We start from the raw sequence: 20,332 nt of genomic DNA, 5'->3' as shown, positions 1-20,332 counted from the left end.
TTCATTTTCTTTATAATATTAAGTGGATATTATTTCAAGAGCCTCATTAAATTAATAATTACTAAAGACTATTACAAAATCAGTGAAAGGAAAACATCTCACATTTTTTAAAATATATTTTTCTTATTAAGTAAACTCCATGCCCAACATGGGGCTCAAACTCACAGCCCCAATATCCAGAGTCCCATACTCTCTACTGACTGAACCAGCCAGGTGCCCCAAACATTTCACATTTTAAAAAGTAGTAAGTGTCAGGATTAAAGAAGGAAAAACTCAGGTTTGAATGAAAACACAGCTGATGTCACAAAAAAGATAGCTTTCTTTTGGTTGAGTTCATTTTCATCAGGACTCCTATATGATAAAGATTGTCTCTTTCATTGATTTCCCATTAGAAACATACAAATTGGAGACTTATCACAAATGGAAATTATTAAAAGAAAGTGATGAACAAAGAAGAAAGTTGGTTATGCTCATCAGTGACAACTAGACTGGAAAGTCAGAGAAAATTGGCCTATTAACATAAACAGGTTCAGAACAAGCTAGGGAAAATACAAGTATCTCACTTTTGGGGTATCTTCCCTATTTACTAGTTGTAATACATAAAGTATGAAACAATGACATTTAAGTAGTAATCGCTTTGAGCAACTGTTTTGTTGATAGTCCGTTACATTTATGTGTATTAGGAAGTACTATTGCTATTACTATTCTTACTTAGACCAAAGCTGATTCAAAATTGAAATCTGTAGGTTAATCACTAAGTTTTTAAATATTAAAACATAACCCTTTTGACTGATTAAAAAATAAAACTGACCAGTCATCTTGTGTGATGACCTCAGAGCATTTTATAAGTATTAACTTAAAATAATTAGAATAAGTAGACAGTTTTAGTAAATTTTTGTTGTTACTGTTTGGTCCATACCTATAAATATTGATCTATCCCAAACTGAAGATTTTTTTAAAGATTTTATTTATTTATGTATTTGTCAGAGAGAGAGAGAGCATGTGCGTGCACGTAAGCAGGTGGAGCGGCAGGCAGAGGGAGTAGCAGGCTCCCTGTTGAACAAGGAGCCAGATGTGGGACTCAATCCCAGGACCTTGGGATCATGACCTGGGCTAAAGGCAGAGGCTTAACCAGCTGAACCACCCAGGCATCCCCCAAACTGAAGATTTTTAGTAGTGTGCCAAGGATTAGAGAGGAACATGGTATATCTTCCTAGACCGGCAATGTTTATTCCATGTAAAGTAAAAGTACTTTTGTATTAAAACATATGAATGTATTGATAAGCAGAATTTACATTAATTTTTAGCGTAAGTCAGAAGACTTCAAAGCCATTTTATTTTTTGTAGCAGGTCATTTGTTCTACCTTCTGACTCCAGGACATTGAAGATTCTTTGGGTATAAGACTGGATGTTAATAACACTCTATAGAGAATTTTTTTTTTTTTAAAGAAATGCTTTGTCTTCTGGCTTAGAAACACAAATAGCACAGTGAATTTTTTCAAAACAAATAATTTTGTTTCTGTATATATGGAATTTCAGATGGATGCCATTTTAATAGTTTTATAATAGACATTTCTAAGGTTCTTTGGAGTCCTTACATATATTGATTTCTTCTTCTACACAAGTAAGTATTTGTAAGGAAAATGGGGTGAGGATTTTAATTTATAATCCTTATCCACTTACCTTAATACCATCCTCACCTATTTCTCTTCTACTATACTCCTTTTTCTCCCAACATCTAACCTTTGGATTCCTTTCTAACTAAAGCAACTAATTCATCAATAACAATAAAAATGACAATGGCTATCATGTTTTGAATTTTTTTTTACGTTCTAGGCACTGTGCAAAGCGCTTCTGTATACATGATTTCATTAAGTTCTCACAACCACCTGGATACACTTTTATGAATCAGGCATATGGTATTTGTCTTTCTCTGACTGACCTATTTTGTTTTTCAAGTATTTTGTCAAGGGGCCAAGCACCTGGCCACAAGCACATAAGCATACCCAAGAGGAGCAACTGGTCAGTATAAAGACCTTCAATTATTGATTGCACTAATATCAACCTCACATTTTAGCCCCTCCCTTAATTTCCCAGCAATCTTTGATGCTAGAGCCTTTCTGGGGTTGTCCTGGACTGGTCAGAGGTTCCTCCCCAGAAGCATCTTCTGTGAGGCTACTAGGCTATAGCTTGCTTCTGTCTGGCTCCCAAGTTCACTACTCTTCTATCCATTTTGTCTTCTGGATGTGAACTGAAATCACTGGTCTGGTGAGAAGGATCCTCCCTTTCTCTACATTTTGATGGTACCATATGCTTATTCCTTTACTAGTAATTTAATGGGAACTGGAGAAGAAGATACAAAGGCATGTGTTCACTATCTTGAACTTGAAGTGAATATAAATTTCGTTTTTAACAGAAACATGGTGAAATTGACCTCCACTTATGATTAGGATACAAAATACAAAAGAACTTTGATTCAGTGGAAACATGAGAAAAATTCCAGGTAAAATAAACATACAATTTATTGGAATTATTGCAGAGTAGTATATACAAGCAAGTCTAGGTAAAATAAATCCCAAAGAGAGAGGAGTTCTTCATAAGTAAGTAGAGACTGGAGCAGCTTCTATACCTGGGGCATGTGCCTGTCTGGGCGCTGGTGACTTAGAAATGGAACTGCCACAGACAAGAAGATTTTGCAGAAAAAAAAAAGAAACTGGCTGAAATTTGAGGATATTGTGGGCTGGTGAGATGGATCTGAAAGGTTGTTAAAAGCTTGACCCAACAAACATGTCCCCTTGCCCTGGAATTTTGCCAAGAAGCTGGCAGTGGAAGAGGACTTAGAAGCCAAGAGACTTTATGTAGCTTTGTGCATCACACTTAATTGCCAGAGTAGGAACCACATTTGAATCCAAACTATCTAGAAGTGAAAGAGCATTCTTATTCCAGTTCAAACACTAAAATAATCACATTGTTCAATCTCTTGACAGATGCAGCATGGGAGATTAGGGACTGGGCTAACTGAAGGTAAACTCAATCTAATTAAAGCTGCAGCCCAGCTCTAACTCAATTCAATGGAGAATCCTGAAGGGTAAGTTCCTCGCCCTAATTGCCATAGAATGAAAGGCACGCACTCCCTCAACAGACACAAACTTACACTTTACTCTCCACTGTTCTTTTATGTACAATACGGAATACATTTTTAAAAATTCTAAGATATCAAGAGAGGAGGAATTGGACCTATTATCAAGAGTAAGCAGTCAACAGGAAGTCCTAGCCATAGCAATCAGACAAGAAAAAGGAATGAAGGGCATCCAAATTGGTAAGGAAGAAGTAAAACTTCTACTATTTGCAGATGGCATAATACTATATAAACTCCACCAAGAAAACAACTAGAACTGATAAACAAGTTCAGGAATGCCACAGGATACAAAATCCATTGCATTTCTATACACTAATAATGAAGTAGCAGAAAGAGAAATTAAGAAAACAGTCTCATTTATAATTGCACCAAAAAGAATACCTAGGAATACACTTAACCAAAGAGGTGAAAGACCTGTCTGACAACAATAAAACACTGATGAAAGAAATTGAAGATGACACCAAAAAAATGGAAAAATACTCCATGCTCATGAATTGGGAGAACAAATATTGTTTACATGTCCATACTACCCAAAGCAATCTACAGGTTTAATGTAATCCCTATCACAATGCCAACAGCATTGTTCACAGAACTAGAACGAATAATCCTAAAATTTGTATGGAACCATGAAAGACCTCAAATAGTCAAAGCAATCTTTAAAAAGAACAAAACTGGAAGTATCACAATCACAGATATCAAGATATACTATAAAGCTGTAGTAGTCAAAGTATGGTACTGGCACAAAAATAGACACATAGATCAATGTAGCAGAATAGAGAGCCCAGAAATAAACCCACAATTATGTGGTAAATTAATCTTCAACAAAGCAGGAAAGAACATGCAATGGGAAAAAGATAATCTCTTCAACAAATGTTGTCGGGAAAACTGGACATACAAAGGAATGAAACTGGATCACTTTCACCATACACAAAAATAAACTCAAAATGAATCAAAAACCTCAATATGAGACCTGAAACTATAAAAATCCTAGAAAAGAACACACTTGTAGGTTATGCAGACAAAAATGTTTTTAAAAACTAAGGTATGTCAATGAATTTACAGGAAAGGATGGATACAAAGGGCAAAGAGGAAATTTTAGAACCAAATAGATATTCTAGGACTGATAAATATATTAGAAATTTAAACATCCCTGGATGGCACTCATGGCAGGGTGGGTAGTCCATGGCATGGGATGTCGTAACATGTTAAAAGCACAAAAAGGGGTGATCTGGTATGTACTAAGAAGGGCATACCAGGGATAGGGGAGAGAGGATAAAAGGAGATTGATTACACAGAAGAGATTTATCAAATATAAAAATACATTAAGGATGATAGGAGCATATTTTTCTGTTCAAAAGGGAATTGCAAATATGAAAATGCAGAGTCCTAGAATGACCTCTAAGATGTTGGGTTGGAAGAGGAAGTAGTTGATAGAGAAATTAAGAGATGTAATTAATAGATTAATATATTATTAGAGATAATAGATCAATAGAGATGTGTGTATTTTTTTTTTTTTTACATATTAGCCTTAGCTTTGCCTATGAGAGAGCTTGAGATTACTAGTGTCCCAAAAGGAATGAATACACCTAGATCCCGTATTGTGACTTCTTAATATTATTCTCCACTGAAAGAAACCAGGATTCTTTGGAGAAATAACTGATTACTTCTTGTAACTTCTGCTGGAGCAGCAAAAGAACAAGATAAGCCTGGAATATCTATTAGTTCCAGAAAGCAATCAGTGCTCAAAGAATATGAGGTAACAGTTAAAAAGGCACAAATGTTAGCTTAAATCAATTTCCAATGGCCAGAGCTAAGACGATTTGAATAATAAACAGTGATAATGGCAGACTTTGAGTAAAATAGGAAACTATGTGCCCATAGTGATATAAATACATGCATACATAAAAACTTTGAAGAACAAGATATATTAAAATAAAGAGGCATAATAAAATTAGTAGAGATAGAATGTTTTTAAAAAAAACTAAATTCAAAAGAAGGTAGGAAGGGAGAACAAAGAAACAAAGAACCAATAAGACAATAGAAAACAAATACCAAGATACCAGATTTAAAGTTAACCTTATAGAATGTAAGTGGACTAATTAAAAGTGGGCTTCAATTAAAAGTCAGAGATTCTCAGACTAAATCAGAGTTTGTCAGCCTCAGCACTATTGACAGTTTGGACCACGTAACTCTTTGTCGTAGAAAACTGCCCTGTGCATTATAAGATGTCAGGTAGCATCCCTGGCCTCTACCCCTAGGTACCAGAAGCATAACCCCTTTCCCTTCAGCTGTAACAACCACAGTTGTCTCTGGATAGTTCTAAATCTGCTCTGGGGAACAAAATCACTCCTGGCTGAGAAAAACCTGACTAGATGAAAAAAGATCCAACAATATGCTGTTTACAAGAAATATATGTTAAATATAAAGACACCAATAGTTTTAAAGGAAAAGGATGGGGAAAAGATGTAAATATGAATCACAAGAAAGCTGCTGTGACTATGTTAGTATCAGATCATGCAAATTTGAAAACAAAGAGCACTTTCAGAAATAGAGATATTTCAAATTGATAAAAGGACCCACCTATCCAAAGAGCTTGAACATGCATGCACCTAATAACAGAGCTTCAAAATACATGAAGCATAAATTGACAGTAACAAAGGAAAAATATCTATAATCATATTTGGAGATTTAAACACTGCTCTTTCAGTAATTGCTAGAATAACTTGATGAAAACCAGTAAGGTTATAGAAGATTCAAACACTTCTAAGATTTATTTATATTATTATTATTATTATTTAGAGAGAACGAGTACACACAAGGGGAGGGAGCAAGGGGAGGGGGAAAAATCTCAAGCCGACTCTGTGCTGAGTACGGAGCCCAACAAGGGGGTAAATCTCACAACCTGGAGGGTCATGACCTGAACCAAAACCAAGAGTGGGACGCTTAACCAGCTGAGACACCCAGGTGCCCCTGAAAAACACTTTTAACCAACTTGACTTAAATGATATTTTCAGAAAAGTGCACTCAATAACTGCAGAGTATATATTCTTTTCAAGTGCACCCAGAATATTCACCAAGATAGAACATACGCTGGGCCAAAAAACAAGTCTCATTAAAACACGGTGACTGCCCTCAAAATATTTTCTATGACCATAACAGAAATAAATTAAAAATCAATCATAAAAGGCATCTAGAAAAATCCCCAAATACTGTAAAGTAACAAACTTCTCAGTAAATCCTGGGTCAAAGTCACAAGGGAAATTTAAAAATATTTTTATTAAATATCAAATGTCTTCAAAATACTTTGTTTTTGTACCCCTGCTTTGCTGGTACTTTAAGCAAATGCCAGAGTAAAGCCAGCACTGAGGCAAAATTATTTACATTGTCCATGAACCTAATGCAGAAATTCACTTTTAACTACACTTACAGGTCAAATGATATCTGGAGTTTGTCAATTAATGTATACGGTCAAGGCATATTTTAGATAACAGCCAAATCAGAGAGATTTCTCCAAGGATATATATGAGAAACTTGAAGCCATTTGCCAATCCAGGATCCCTGGGCCCCCCTCTTGTGGAGAACTATGGAGCCAGGAAGGATAAAACCTCCAACACGCCAATGAAAGCAGACCCTCCTCACATGGAGCCATTCTATCTCTTGAAACAAGACCATGTTTCAAAAGAATGCCTGGGCTGACTTTAGGAAGTGATTCTTTCCTTTGCTGAAGTTACTGAAGACCCTTATGAATAGGACCATTTACCAAGAGATAAGCCGAGTTTCTTCTGGAGCTTAAAATTAGAGGTTCCAACCAGAGGCGAGGAATGATAGCTTTGTCCCGGCTGAGATAAAAGACTTCTAGGTAAGAATTTCTACAAAATCCACTATCGCTTCAGAGTATCCCTGAAGCATGTGAAGTTACCTGCTCAGTTCTGGCCCTTCTGGATAATGCACATATGCAACCATTTAACACTGGGTCATACCTGGTTGCACTTGCTGCAGTCGATTAAAAAAGTGTTTTTCAGGCCCAACAGGCTTTCTGTAGTCAAAGAGAGTTCAATAAAACCATTCAATTGCTTTTCTTGCATCCTTGGGCAGTCCTTACCCTTCATTTTTAACCTCCTGCCTTAGGAGGAGAAAGCTAAAAAAAAGGACTCAGTGTTCTATTCCCATTCTGTCATTCTGAAGAGAGGTAGAAAATACATTTTAAAATTTCAGTGTTTATTTTATAAGTCAAGAAATTGTTTTCTTTGAGTGTAGTTGGTGTTAAGATTGTAGGAAATGGTGGTTAAAACTAGATTTTTGCAGATGGGGGTTTCTAACTAGGAATGATCTTACAACTTTAGCTATGATGTGAAAAGGAATTATTTTAGTGATAGATTCTGATCAAGTTGAAATTTTTAAAAAATCTACATCCAGACTTTCATTATGAAATTGCAGAAAAAACAAAGAGAACTCTAAAGCAGTTAGATTTATTTATTTTTTTTTAAGTAGCTTCCAAGAGGCAGAATGTATACGAATACCTCTGTTTCAGGAACAGCAACAAGAAAAATCAGAGGACAAAAAATTACAGAATCAATGTGGTGATAGCAAATAATGACCAACATCTATTCCCAGCAAAAACATCCTTCAGGAACGGAGATGTAGTAAGGACATTACAGGCAAAAACAGAGAATTGGCTACCAGCAGATATTCAGGAAGGAAGGAAGTATACTCTTTGGGTAGAAGGAAAATGACACCAGTTAGAAGACTGACTGCAGAAGGGAAGAATTCCAAAGACAGCCGTATATATGCAGGTGAATTTAAATGAACACGGGTTAAGTAATAATAATAAATCTTGTGGGGTGTAAAATACGGAGAAAATGAAAATAAAGAACATATGCAAATAATAGCATATTGGTTGTATTTTCTTGTAGTAGGGTTAAAATACTAATTAACTTGTAATTTCTAGGGTAAAAAATGGCATAAATTTATTCCCATAAGGGAACATTTTCAGACTGCTTAAAGAAAAAACCAGAATAAAAAAACCCAAAAACCGTGATTCCAAAAGAAAGCAAGAAAGGGAGAAAAACAGAACATAAAAAAGGCATGGTACATAGACAGAAGGTAGATTTAAACCCACATTTACTGTTGTAAGATTTTTGAGGATAGTACATGGGAGTATGACAGAAAGAGAGTAATTGACTTAGTCAAACTGTTTGCATTATCCTAAGACATTTTTTTTAATAAGATCCCATAAAGTTTAAAAATCACTACTTCTTGAATATTTCAGGAACCCCGAGCACCAGCCAGTCACTCTCATCTATCCTGTCTTTTTATCGTCACCATGAACCTGCAAGGTACGTTTTTCTAATCCCTATTTTAGAAATGAGGCTTGCCTCAGGTTGTTCAGATAGTAAATGGCAAAACAGGATTCAAACCAGGTCAAATTCATCCCAACCTCAACACACATTCCACTATGACACAATTTCCACCATTTAGTAAACACACATTAGTCACGTTATTTAAATATATCCTAAGTTCTTAATTGCTTACAAGAAACAGATGGACAAAAGTTTTGCAACAAACCCCCCTTTTTAAAAATTCAAATTCCTGAGATTTGTCAAGTTACAAATAAATAGATCCTTAAAACAAATGTACCAAACTTAGCCTATAGTCCTGTGTGCTGCTACTCATATTCAAAGCATTTTGGAGACACCATGCATCCTCTATTTTTCCATTTTGTGGTCCGCAATGCATATGCATTTCAGTTTCTATTTGGATCTCCATTTAATTCTGCTAAGAATATGCATTCATTTCTTGTTAAAACTAGAGTTTTCATTTCTGAGATGATTTATACTAGAAGACAATGTAATTACATTAGAAGACATTTTAATTTGCAAATTCGTTTCCAGCCAAGATTTGTCCAAAATAAAATCTAATTTATGCCAAAGAATATCAAACCTGCTAATCAATTCTGTTTTAATGACTTCCCAGGAAGAAACTGATGTTGGTTATGATTCTTTACACAGCACAGTTATAGTCCAACCACATTGCTTTTTAAAAGTATTCAATCTATTTTTATACTCTTTCAGAGATGAAGAATGCATTATCTACCACAAAATGAGAACTTTGTTGCCCAAATGATAAAAAAGGAAGACTTTGATGGTTTTCCCGCAGGTCACTTATTTCCAGGTCCATTCACATTTATTTTCTTCAATTTTTTTTTTATTGTTTAATTTCTAATGCCTTCTCTTCTGGTTTGTTCACTGTATTTTAATATACAATATAATGCTGAAGAGACTGTAGCTTGTCCCAAGACTATTACAAGCGAACAAGTTGGAGAAAGAAAAGTTGTCACTAGAAAAAACAAATGGATGACACACTGGCCCTTAAACTCTGTTTCTAATGGAAAATCCCATGCAATAGATGAAAAATTACCAGAAAACATGAACTGCCTCATTAATTTTGTGCCCAAGTTCTATCAGCAATTGATTTTTAATGCCTATGTTCATCATTTATGAGCCTCTACCATTCTTGATATACATTTTAAATTAAGCTTTATAAGATGAACTAGTTACATTGTGATGCTCTCTGTATTATCTATATAAAGCATCCCAAAGAATAATTCACAAAGACACAAAAAGCTGATGAGCCAGTGTTGTTTTGTGATACAAATTACTAATTATGAAATGTCAAATGTAGCAGCTATAATTGCTACTTGATTTGAAATGACCTTAAAAATTGGCAACATATCGTGAAGATACTTTTGGAAAATGAAGTTACCATTGCTTTCTTTGTGTTTCCACGGCATCTTTCAGCCAAGCTTTCTGACAATCTGCAGGCAGGCCGTCTGCCTCACCAGGTATTTGTTGTTGATAGAAAGTTAACAGATTTGGAAATTGTTGTACATCAAAACAAAGCAGATTAAAACAAGTCCAATACATTAATTTTCAAAGTGGATTCTGGAGATGGCAATTCTACAAACTTAGTAAACAATTCATTGAGCTTTGTAGTGTTGCTTGGAATAGTTTTTTTTTAAAGTCATTTTTTAAAAAATAAGTAGAACGTAAGGTTTTAAACATGGTTTTGTAAGTTTGCTCTCAATGTGGGGCCAAACTGTTAAAGCTAGCTTTGCTGTTACTGGAACTAAGATAAAAATAAATTTCCAGAAGCCAGATTGATTTAGGAGATATTTTTGAATTTACCACTAGAGAATAGCTAACATTGACTAACAGCCAACCTCTGTTGAAAGCCATGACATATGTTAACCCATTTAATCTTTTCAACTATCCTATGAAGGAGGTACTATCATTATTGATATTTTAGGGATGAGAAAATGAGGCAGGGAGATAGCCTAACCCGCCTAAGTCACTCAGCAGGAAAAGGTGGGCTCTAACCTGGGTGGTCTTGCTCTCTGAAGCCTGATTCTAGCCACTGTCCTAAGCAGTCTCTCTTCAATTGAAGTGTTCAAATTGAGTGTAAAATGTTTTCTTTCCTTAAAGGCAGAGAAGACTATGTGGTGAAATTCTAGCATATGCACGAAGCCTTGAAGAAAGTTCAAAATGAAGTCAATCATTAATTGGACTAGTGGACTTTCACTGGCTTCTTCCCTAAAAAAAATATCCTGTAGACTTTCAGCCTCTGACATTTAAATTCTTGCTCAGGACTCTACCATCTAATTTAATTCTCACAACAACCCTATAGACTACAGTAGACTATCTTCATTTAAACTGACACGTGAGGGGCACCTGGGTGGCTCAGTCGGGTAAAAGCCTGCCTTTGGCTCAGGTCATGATCCCAGGGTCCTCGGTTGGAGCCCCGTATGGGGTTCCCTGCTCAGCAGAGAGCCCGCTTCTCCCCCTCCCTGTGCCCCTCTGCTCATGTTCTCTCTCTCTCTCTCTCAAATAAGCAAATAAAAAAAAATCTTTAAAATAAAGAAATAGACACATGACATGGACATTTTGCAAATGAGGGGAGAGGACACCACAGATATTCTAAAAACCAACGCTTTAATGTATTTCTACATCTTTTTTATAGATTTTCTCATGAAAAGTGTTACTTTAAGTACTTGAGACCACAGGGGCACCTGGCTGGCTGTCGGTAGAGCATGTGACTCTTGAGGTCGGGCTCATGAGCCCGAGCCCCATGTTGAAAGTAGAGTTTATTTAAAAATAAAATTAATTAATTAATTTTAAAAAATGCAGAACTTGAGACCACAGCAACAAAGTTAATCTGAAACTTTTTCTAACATAGATAATTCAGGAGAAATATGGGATAATAATGTTCAGATAATGTGGAAATTGGGTTGATTCAAAGACTGTTTTCCAAGTCAAGAGAGTCTGACACTGCAGGAGTAGAATACAAATCTCATCAGGAAAAGGCAAGCCCTCGGTTGGGCTGATGACCTGGCAGGATGAAATTTTTTAGCTGTATTACAGAAAAATTAGAAACAGGAGCCTGTATCCAGGGCTCTGTCCCCAGAGAAGTGCCCTTTCCCAGGGCAGCGCTCTGCTCCTGGCAGGTTCTCTGTCTCCCTGTGCCCACTCTTTGGGCAGCCCCACAGGCTCTCTCTCCATGTCCCTTGGCCCTGTCTCAGCATGACTAGTCCTTGCCCTAATTAAATTTTGTCCTCATTCCTATTCTGGTGTACAATCTAATAGTCCCTGTGGCAGATTCCAGTCACACTGAGCTGCCTGCCTTGATGGTTTAATGATTTTAATCCCCTGTTATCAATGTGTTTTCTTGTTGTTGTTGTTTTTCTGGTGGTGCTTATTAGTGCTCTGCTTATTGTTATTTAAGACAGTTTGTAATGCAAAATAAAAAAAAATCTCAAATATCATCAGATGGAAAATCTTTTTGTACAGGGGTAACACCTTTTCTGATATTCAATTCTCCACCTCCATGTTTCCTTCTTCCACTGGTTGTAAACCTGATGTGTGGGGGGAGGGCAGATACCAAAGTCACCTAGGAAAAGTTTTAAATAAGCCATACCTGTCTACCCTTCCCTTCTACAAGATTATATTATGTTGGAAACCACCATTCCTTAAAAACAAAACCCCACCATTCTTGTAAAATACAGAGTATAGCCTGTATTTCCCTAATTCCTCAACACTCTTAAATGTAACAAGAGTTTCAAGATCCTTAGGAATTTATAGACCATACTTTTTTATGACTGGGAGGAAGGCTCTATGCTTTTTTAGAAGGACATATGTAATAAGCTTTCCTTAGCATAAGTAAAAACATCCTGTTTTATGTCAAGTACCATCATGTAACAAGATCTATCAGTATATATTTTTGCAGCAATTTTAAAGATTCTTTCACACCTAAATTGACAGATACTGTTAGTTTTTAAAATCTTGGTTAAAGAGGGAAAAGTAATTAAAGACGCCTGCTTTTAATGCACCAAAGACTATTCTACAGTATTCTGAATGTTTTCAGAGTAAAATCATTTCCACCTTGCTTTTAATTCAAAGAAATCTTCGCTCTATTACTTTACATACATATGTCCTTGGTCATTTTCTATATCTCCAAAGTGACTTTTCCATCCAGAATTTGGAAGGCACTACACGTTTAGGCTGGGGGCCCTCAGGTGATTGGGAAATGCAGGTGAGATTGAAGAAATGCTGTGTCTGTTTGCTCACACTGTCTTTTCTTTCTTCCATCATCTCCTGCTATCTAACTTAAATAACCACCATTAGAATTGCACTCCCCTCCCCAGGTCAGACACTTAGGGAATTGTTGGGAATCTCTTTTATTAGTTGGCACAGCTTAGTTTTATTTATTTACAATTTATATTCCATGTATCTCCAACGTATTTGAGTTGGTTAATAAAATTAGGTCCATTATGGAAATGAAAAGCAACCCCTTCCCTTTTTTCCTACTCATCCCTTCAAATAATAGAAAGTCTGAGTCAACTTTGATTCAACCTTTGTTAAAATTATAGGAAATCATAAACCACAATATTTGATTATTTCATATTGGAATATCCCAGTGATCTCAAGTACATAGGAAACAAAGATAGTGGATAGGTAGGGGAAAGGTTTTATTGAGAGTTAAATGACTATGTCAGTTCCTAAGTTTTTGTTTCTTGGCACCAAATCTACCCTTTCTACTGTGTTACATGATGTCAGAATGCGGACTTTGCAAGCCACATTTCTGTTTTGCCAGCTGGCTCCCTATTAAGCTCTGCCAACTGCAGTGTGTGGGTATGTCTGTGTTTGTAGTAGTGGTATATGTGCTGATGTGTGTGTGGTGTGTATGTACATGGTCATGTGTTTTTATGTTTGGTAACGTGTGTGTGTGGTATGTGTACATGTGTATGTGGAATGCATGTGTGGTGGTTATGTGGTGGTGGCAGTAATGTGTGTGTTGGGGGGCAGGGTGTGGGGGGGTGTGTTTGTGTGGGGAGGTGACAGAGGGAGAGTGTTAGGCCGAAGTAGAAAGAAGAAACTACTTGCTTTCAGTGTGCTTCCTGTTCCTAGGAGTATCAACTCAGCAACACTTCCACACCCCAAGATGGCAGATCCTTCCCATAACATACACTTGCACAACCATAAGAACACTTCTTATAAGCACACTTCCTCAGAGATACCCAGGACCAGTGGCCTGGAGACTCCACTTTAGAAATCTGAGTTTCAGTTCCATGTGGCTTCTTCACCAAGCTTTTAAGTTTTCATGCATCTACTTTTCCCTTTGTTTACCCAGTCCTAGGAGTGGAAGCTACTTCTTGTAGTTGCTTCTTATTTTTTCTGTTTGCCTTTTTGGTCACATAATTAACTTCATACCTAATTGGTAATTTTTGTGTTATATTCTGTTAAATGGCTAGTGTGACTGTCTCCTGACTGGATCTTAATGGATAGAATGGATTCCAGCCATGTCTCTTATTATGTTCACTTCTATGAAACAGTATGCCTTCTAAGATAGTCACATACTCTTCCTGAGCTGTTAAAAAGATGTGCTCATGATATCCAATTTTCGTTAAAAAAAAAAAAAGAAAGAAAAAGAAACAATATATTTAAGATTTTATTTATTTATTTGACAGAGAGAGAGACAGGCAGAGAGAGAGGGGACACAAGCAGAGGGAGTGGGAGAGTAAGAAGCAGGCTCCCAGTGGAGGAGCCCGAGGCCAGGCTCAATCCCAGAACGCCAGGATCATGCCCTGGGCCAAAGGCAGATGTTTGAGCCCGAGGCCGGGCTCAATCCCAGAACGCCAGGATCATGCCCTGGGCCAAAGGCAGATGTTTAACAACTGAGTCACCCAGGCGCCCCATAAATATATTGTTTCTTTTAACAAGGAAGCATGTAAAACAGTTTTACTTCCTTTTTAATTTTTGGTGAAATGCTTATTATAAAGATTGTAATTTGCATTCTTTGAATGTATAAATGAGCTGTGTTAAACCCATGACTGCAGGAACCATGTATGGGTCAGAAAAGCCCCACACCCTAGGGCTAATTTTTATATTTGATAGCTTGGTAAATAAAACGAAGACAGTGGTCCTAGCAGCTTAAGAACTAAATCTAACCAGAAGTCTGGTTTCTTTAATAATTTGCTATTAGAGTATTTAAAAACCAAAAATTTAGGAGGTTGGTAGAAAGATGGCTAGTTCTACAAAGAAAGAGGTAATTGTGCCAAGAGTCAATGATTATATTTTCTCATGAAGGTTTTCTGGCAAGTCATGGCAATAGCATTGCTTTTATGAACAAGTAACAAAGTTATTTTCTTCCAGAGATTAGTCTATGTATAATGGGGAGGCACGACCGCCTAGGCTCAGGACTTTTCAGGACTAATAGGAAACACAGGCCAAGAAAGCCCAAAATAGGGTGGTATAAAGGCCAGAACTGTAGGCTAAAAAGGACCTGGATTTTGAGTTCAAAAAGTAGAAGCCAAATTTGCTTAGGATTGCCTTCACAGTGGAGGGAAGATGACAGTAGAGGAAAATATTCAAAGTACTGGAGAAAAAACTACCAGCCAAGAATTCTGTACCCAGAAAAGTGTGATGGAACTTAGATCTGCCTAAAAAGAAATACTAAAGAAAGTCCTTCATACTGATAGGAGTGACTCAGGATGGTGACCTGAATCTACAAAAAGAAACCAGGAGTACCAGAAATGGTAAATAAGTGGGTAACTACAAAAAAAAAAGTGTAAATATTTTTTCTCTCCTTCTTTCAATTACTTTAAGGGACATGAGATTATATAAAGCAGTAATCCTAACACCATACTGCTGAGTTTGTAAACTAAATGGAAGTGATCTATATGGCAATGCTAGCACAATGAAGGGGGAAGGAAAAGAAGCTGTATTGGAGCAGAATTACTTTATTTCACCAGAATTAAGTCTATACTTTATTTCACCAGAATTAAGTCTATATTAACCTGACACAGATTGTGATAAATCATGACATATATAATCTCTAATACGACCACTAAGAAAATAACTCCACAAGTATACTTAAAAAATTGGCAAAGGAATTTAAATGATACACTATATGATATTTGACACAGAAGGCCATAAAGGAGGAACATATAAACATGAAATACATGAAACATCTAGAAGGCAGCTAGCAAAACACAGACATATTTCCAACAAAATCAGTAATTACATTATTGTGATTACACTTAACCAAAAGGAGTTGTCAGGCTAGATTTAAAAAGCACTACCCTGTTAAATGCTGTCTATAAGAGAAAGAATACATATTGCAAGACAAAAATAGTTGAAAATAAAAGGATATTAATATAGCTGGAGTGGCTACATTAAGATAAAATGAACTTTAAAAATTCTTATTAAAGACAGAGATATTTTATAGTAATAGGAGTCTACCCATTATGAAAATAAAGCAATTTTTAGTTTATACTCACCTAACAAGAGAGCCCCAAATCGGAAGAAATAAAAACTGACAAAATTCAAAGGGCAGATAGACAACTATAATTAGAGATTTCAATGCCCCGCTCCCTACAGTGGACAGAATGAATAGACATAAAAAGCAAAATGGATATAGAAAAATTGAACACTATCAATCCATTTAACCTCATATAGATTATAATAAGTTAAGATGCATAAAACCACACACCTTCCACCCAACAGAGAAATAGAGTCATTTCAAGTACACATGAACATTCTCTAGGACAAGCATTATGGTAAGCCATAAAATAATCAGAGTATGTCCTCTGACCTCAATTAAATTCAATTATAAATCAATAGCACAAATAAATGAGAAATTTCCAAATACTTGGAAATTAAATAACATGTTTATTATTAATCTATGAGACTAAGAAGAAATCACAAGGCAAATTAGGACATCTTTTAACCTGAATGAAAAAAGCACACTTCAAAGTGGAGGATGAAGTTAAGACAGTGCTTAATAAGCAGATAGTTCTAAACACCAATATTTGAAGTGTCAAGTCACTAATGTAAATTTCTTGCATAATAAGAGTAGACAAAGAGCAAATTAAACCCAAAACAAACAGAAGAAAAGCAGTAATGAGCAGGAAAATAAAGAGGAGGGAAAATTTCTAAGCTCATTCGGAGAGGCAAGTTGTACCTTGATACCAATAGCAAAGGTTTCATAAGAAAGGAGAAAAACAGACTCGCATAAACAGACACAAAAATTCTTAACAAAACACTAGAGATTAAATTTAGCGACATATTTAAAAAAAAAAAAAATCACACACCATGACCAAGTGGGATTTATCCCAGGAATGCAAACTTGGTTAACAAATGAAAAGCAACTAATGTAATACAGCATATTAACAAATTAATGCAAAAACACACAATTATCTCAATAAACTGAGAAAAGCCATTCAACAAAACCCAGCATCAATTCACAACAAAAACTCTTAAATTAGAAGATTCCTTCCTCAGCCTGATAGAGGGAATCTACACAATATAGCAATTGCCTCCTATTCGCCCCATTGGTGAGGAGAGATTACCACCCTAGAATTCTGGGGGATACTGAACACACAAACCTGAGCTCGACAGAGGAGATCAGTGGCAGTTTATTAATCACATATGCTCACAGCCCAGGGGAGGAGGACACTACATGCCACTGAGGGCCACACAGTATTTGCTGTGGGGAACAGAGTGAACAACCAGAGGCTGAAGGAGGCAGGCTTCGTAGTATCGAAAGGATGAGGTGCCCCACGGCGCCTGCAAGAGAATTTGACTGGCTCGTTTGAATGAATCCATGGGCTGGCAGGGAACTGAAACCCTATACTGAGAGATAAGCATGACCTTCACCCGCTCTGTTTGTTGGGAGGATTGTTAAACTATGGGACCTTACCCATGGCAGCAGAATGAGAAGGAGAACTTGGAGTTAAGTCATTGGAGACCCTCCTAATTTTACAAGATAAGATAGCACATAATGCTGAAAATGTTAATCTTTACATAACCAAAAAAACAGAAACAAAAAACACAACAACCCCACAAGCCCCACCTCCTCAAAAAACCCAAAAGGCACAACTACATAGCTAGCATAGTAGTTCACAGTGGAAGAATGAATGTTTTCTTCCTGAGATCAGGAAAAAAGGAAGGATATCCACTCATATCGCTTCTATTCAACATTGTAGCAGAGGGTTAGCCATCCTAACAATGCAAGAAGACAAGTTAAAGTCATTCAGATTAGAAAGGAAGATGTAACACTGTGTCTATTTGCAGATGACATGGTGTTATATGTAGGAAACCCTGAAGAATCTATACACACACACAAACTACTTAAACTAATAAATCAGTTTAGCAGGTTTTCAGGATACAGAACACACAAAAAATAAATTATATTTCTATGTGCTAGCAGTGAATAATCTGAAAACAAAATGAACAATTTCATTCACAGTATCATTAAAAAGAATAAAATACTTAGGAACAAATTTAGCAAAAGGGACATATACCTGTATCCCATGAACTTTGCAAAAAGAAATTAAAGACCTAAATAAATGGAGACACATAACATGTCTATAGATTAGATGACTCAAAATTGTTAAAATAGGAATTCTTCCCAATTTGATCTACAGAGTTGACTCAATTCAATGTAAACCCTATCAAAAACTCAGCAAGGGGGGGCACCTGGGTGGCTCAGCTGGTTAAGTGTCTGCCTTTGGCTCAGCTCTGGTCATGATCTCAAGGTCCTGGGATCTAGCCCTACATCGGTCTCCTTGCTCAGTGGGGAGTCGAGCCTGCTTCTCCCTCTCCCTCTGCCTCCTGCTCCCCCTGCTTGTGCTCTCTCTCACGTGCTCTCTCTCTCTCTCGGTCAAATAAATAAATCTTCAAAAAAGAAATATTAAAAGAAAAACTCGGCAAGGTTTTTGTTTTCTTTTGTTTCATAGGAATGGACGGGTCAATACTAAACTTATATGGAAATGCGAAGAACCAAGAAAAGCCAAAACAATTCTGAAGGACAAAAGCTGGAGGCCTTACACTTTATTTCAGAGCATACTGTAAAATTACTGTAAGATTATAGTAAGATTAGAGAAAATAAAGTTCAGAAATAAACTTTCGCATTTATAGTCAACTGATTTTTCACAAAGTGTTAAGCAATTAAATAGGAAAAGTCTTCTAAGCAAATGATGCTAAAACAGTTGGGTATTCATAGGCAAAAAAGATTAACTTAGACCCTTAGCTGATACCATGCAGAAAAATAAACTCAAAATGAATCATAGACCTAAACAGATGAGCTACAAATATAAAATTTCTGAAAGAAAATCTTTGTGATATTGGGTTAGAAAAGATTTCTTAGACGTAACACTAAAAGCATGATCCATCAAAGAAAAAGTTGGTAAGTTGGACTTTGAATTTTTAAATTTAAAACTTTTGCTCTTCAAAAAGTATCATTAACAAGATAAGCCACAGATTAGAAAACATTTGCAAACCATAACTAATAAAGGGTTTATATTCAGTATATAAAAAGAACTTTTAAAACTCAATCATAAGAATAAAAGTAACCCAATCTAAAAGTGGGCAAAAGGTTTCAACAGATAATTCACTATGAAAATATATGAATGGCTAATAAGTCCATGAGAGGATACTCAACATCTTCAGTCATTAAAATGCAGAGTAAAGCCGCAGTGAGATACCCATCAGAATGACTAATAAGAAAAAGACTGTGAATACCAAGCATTAGCAAGTCTAAGAAAAATCTGGAATCCTCTTAGATTGCTGGTGGGAACTGGCACAGCCAATTTGGAAAACATTTTGGCAATTACTTCAAAAGTTATACACAAACTACTATGATAGTTAACTTACAATTATCTAACAATTTTTCCCCAAGGTATCCACCCAAGAAAATGAAACCTTATACCATATAAAGACTTGTACATGAACATGCATCGCAATATTATTCATAGTGGCCGAAGACTGGAGATAATCCAAATGTCCACTGGCCAGTGAATGGATAAACAAAGATATAACATATTTTCATCAAGACAAGGACCCCTATGTTGCCTTTTTATAACCACACTCCATTCCCTTTGCTACTGTACCTTCTGCCCTGCTCCCTTCCTCCATCCCATCTGCCCCCCAACCACCATTAATGTGTCCTCCATTTTTATAATTTGGTGATTTAAAAAATGTTATATAATGGAATCATATACATAGTATGTAACCTCTTGGGATTGGCTTTTTTTCACTCAGTGTAATTCCCTTGTGATTCATCTAAGTTGTTCTGTATCTCAACAAACCATTCTTTTTATTTCTGAGCAGCAAATGTACCAGAGTTTGTTTAACCACTCAATGAAGAATATTTGGTTATTTCCCAGTTTTGGGCTATTATGAATAAAGCTGTTATAGATATTCATTTATAAGCTTTTATATGAGAAGTTTTTTATTTCTCTAAGATAAATGCACAACAGTGTAACTGCTGGATTGTATGGTAATTGCATATTTAGTTTTTTAAGAAACTGCCAAACTGTTTTCCAGAGTGGCTGAGAATTATTATCTTTCAAAAAGTAGTTGTGTTTATTGTCAACACTGACCATACAACAGAAAGAAAAGGAAAATACATTTTTATTTGAGCTTAGGTCTTTTATAGGAATAGGAAACTAGAATTCTATTCAGACCCTCTTATACTGTAATTAATGAGAAAAGATGACAGTGCAATATTATGACGTGTCTTTGAAAGAAAAGCAATTTATTAATAATGCAAATAAAGATTTCATAAGTATTTTTAACATTGACCTAGGAGCTCAGTATCAGTAGTACTTACATGATATATTGATGTAGTATTTGGCAT

The 20,332-nt window shown here is 36.0% G+C and overlaps 1 long non-coding RNA gene across 1 annotated transcript in view; it reads right to left on the bottom strand.

Moving 5' to 3' along the window:
- LOC109488974 overlaps positions 1-20,332 on the bottom strand; it is a 72,828-nt gene that overhangs the window by 40,664 nt on the left and 11,832 nt on the right. The gene's annotated exons all lie outside the window — the stretch shown is intronic.

The sequence above is a fragment of the Ailuropoda melanoleuca genome, chromosome 1 (assembly GCF_002007445.2).
Source record: "Ailuropoda melanoleuca isolate Jingjing chromosome 1, ASM200744v2, whole genome shotgun sequence".
Taxonomy (NCBI): Eukaryota; Metazoa; Chordata; class Mammalia; order Carnivora; family Ursidae; genus Ailuropoda; species Ailuropoda melanoleuca.
This window is presented reverse-complemented; position numbering and strand designations above follow the sequence as displayed.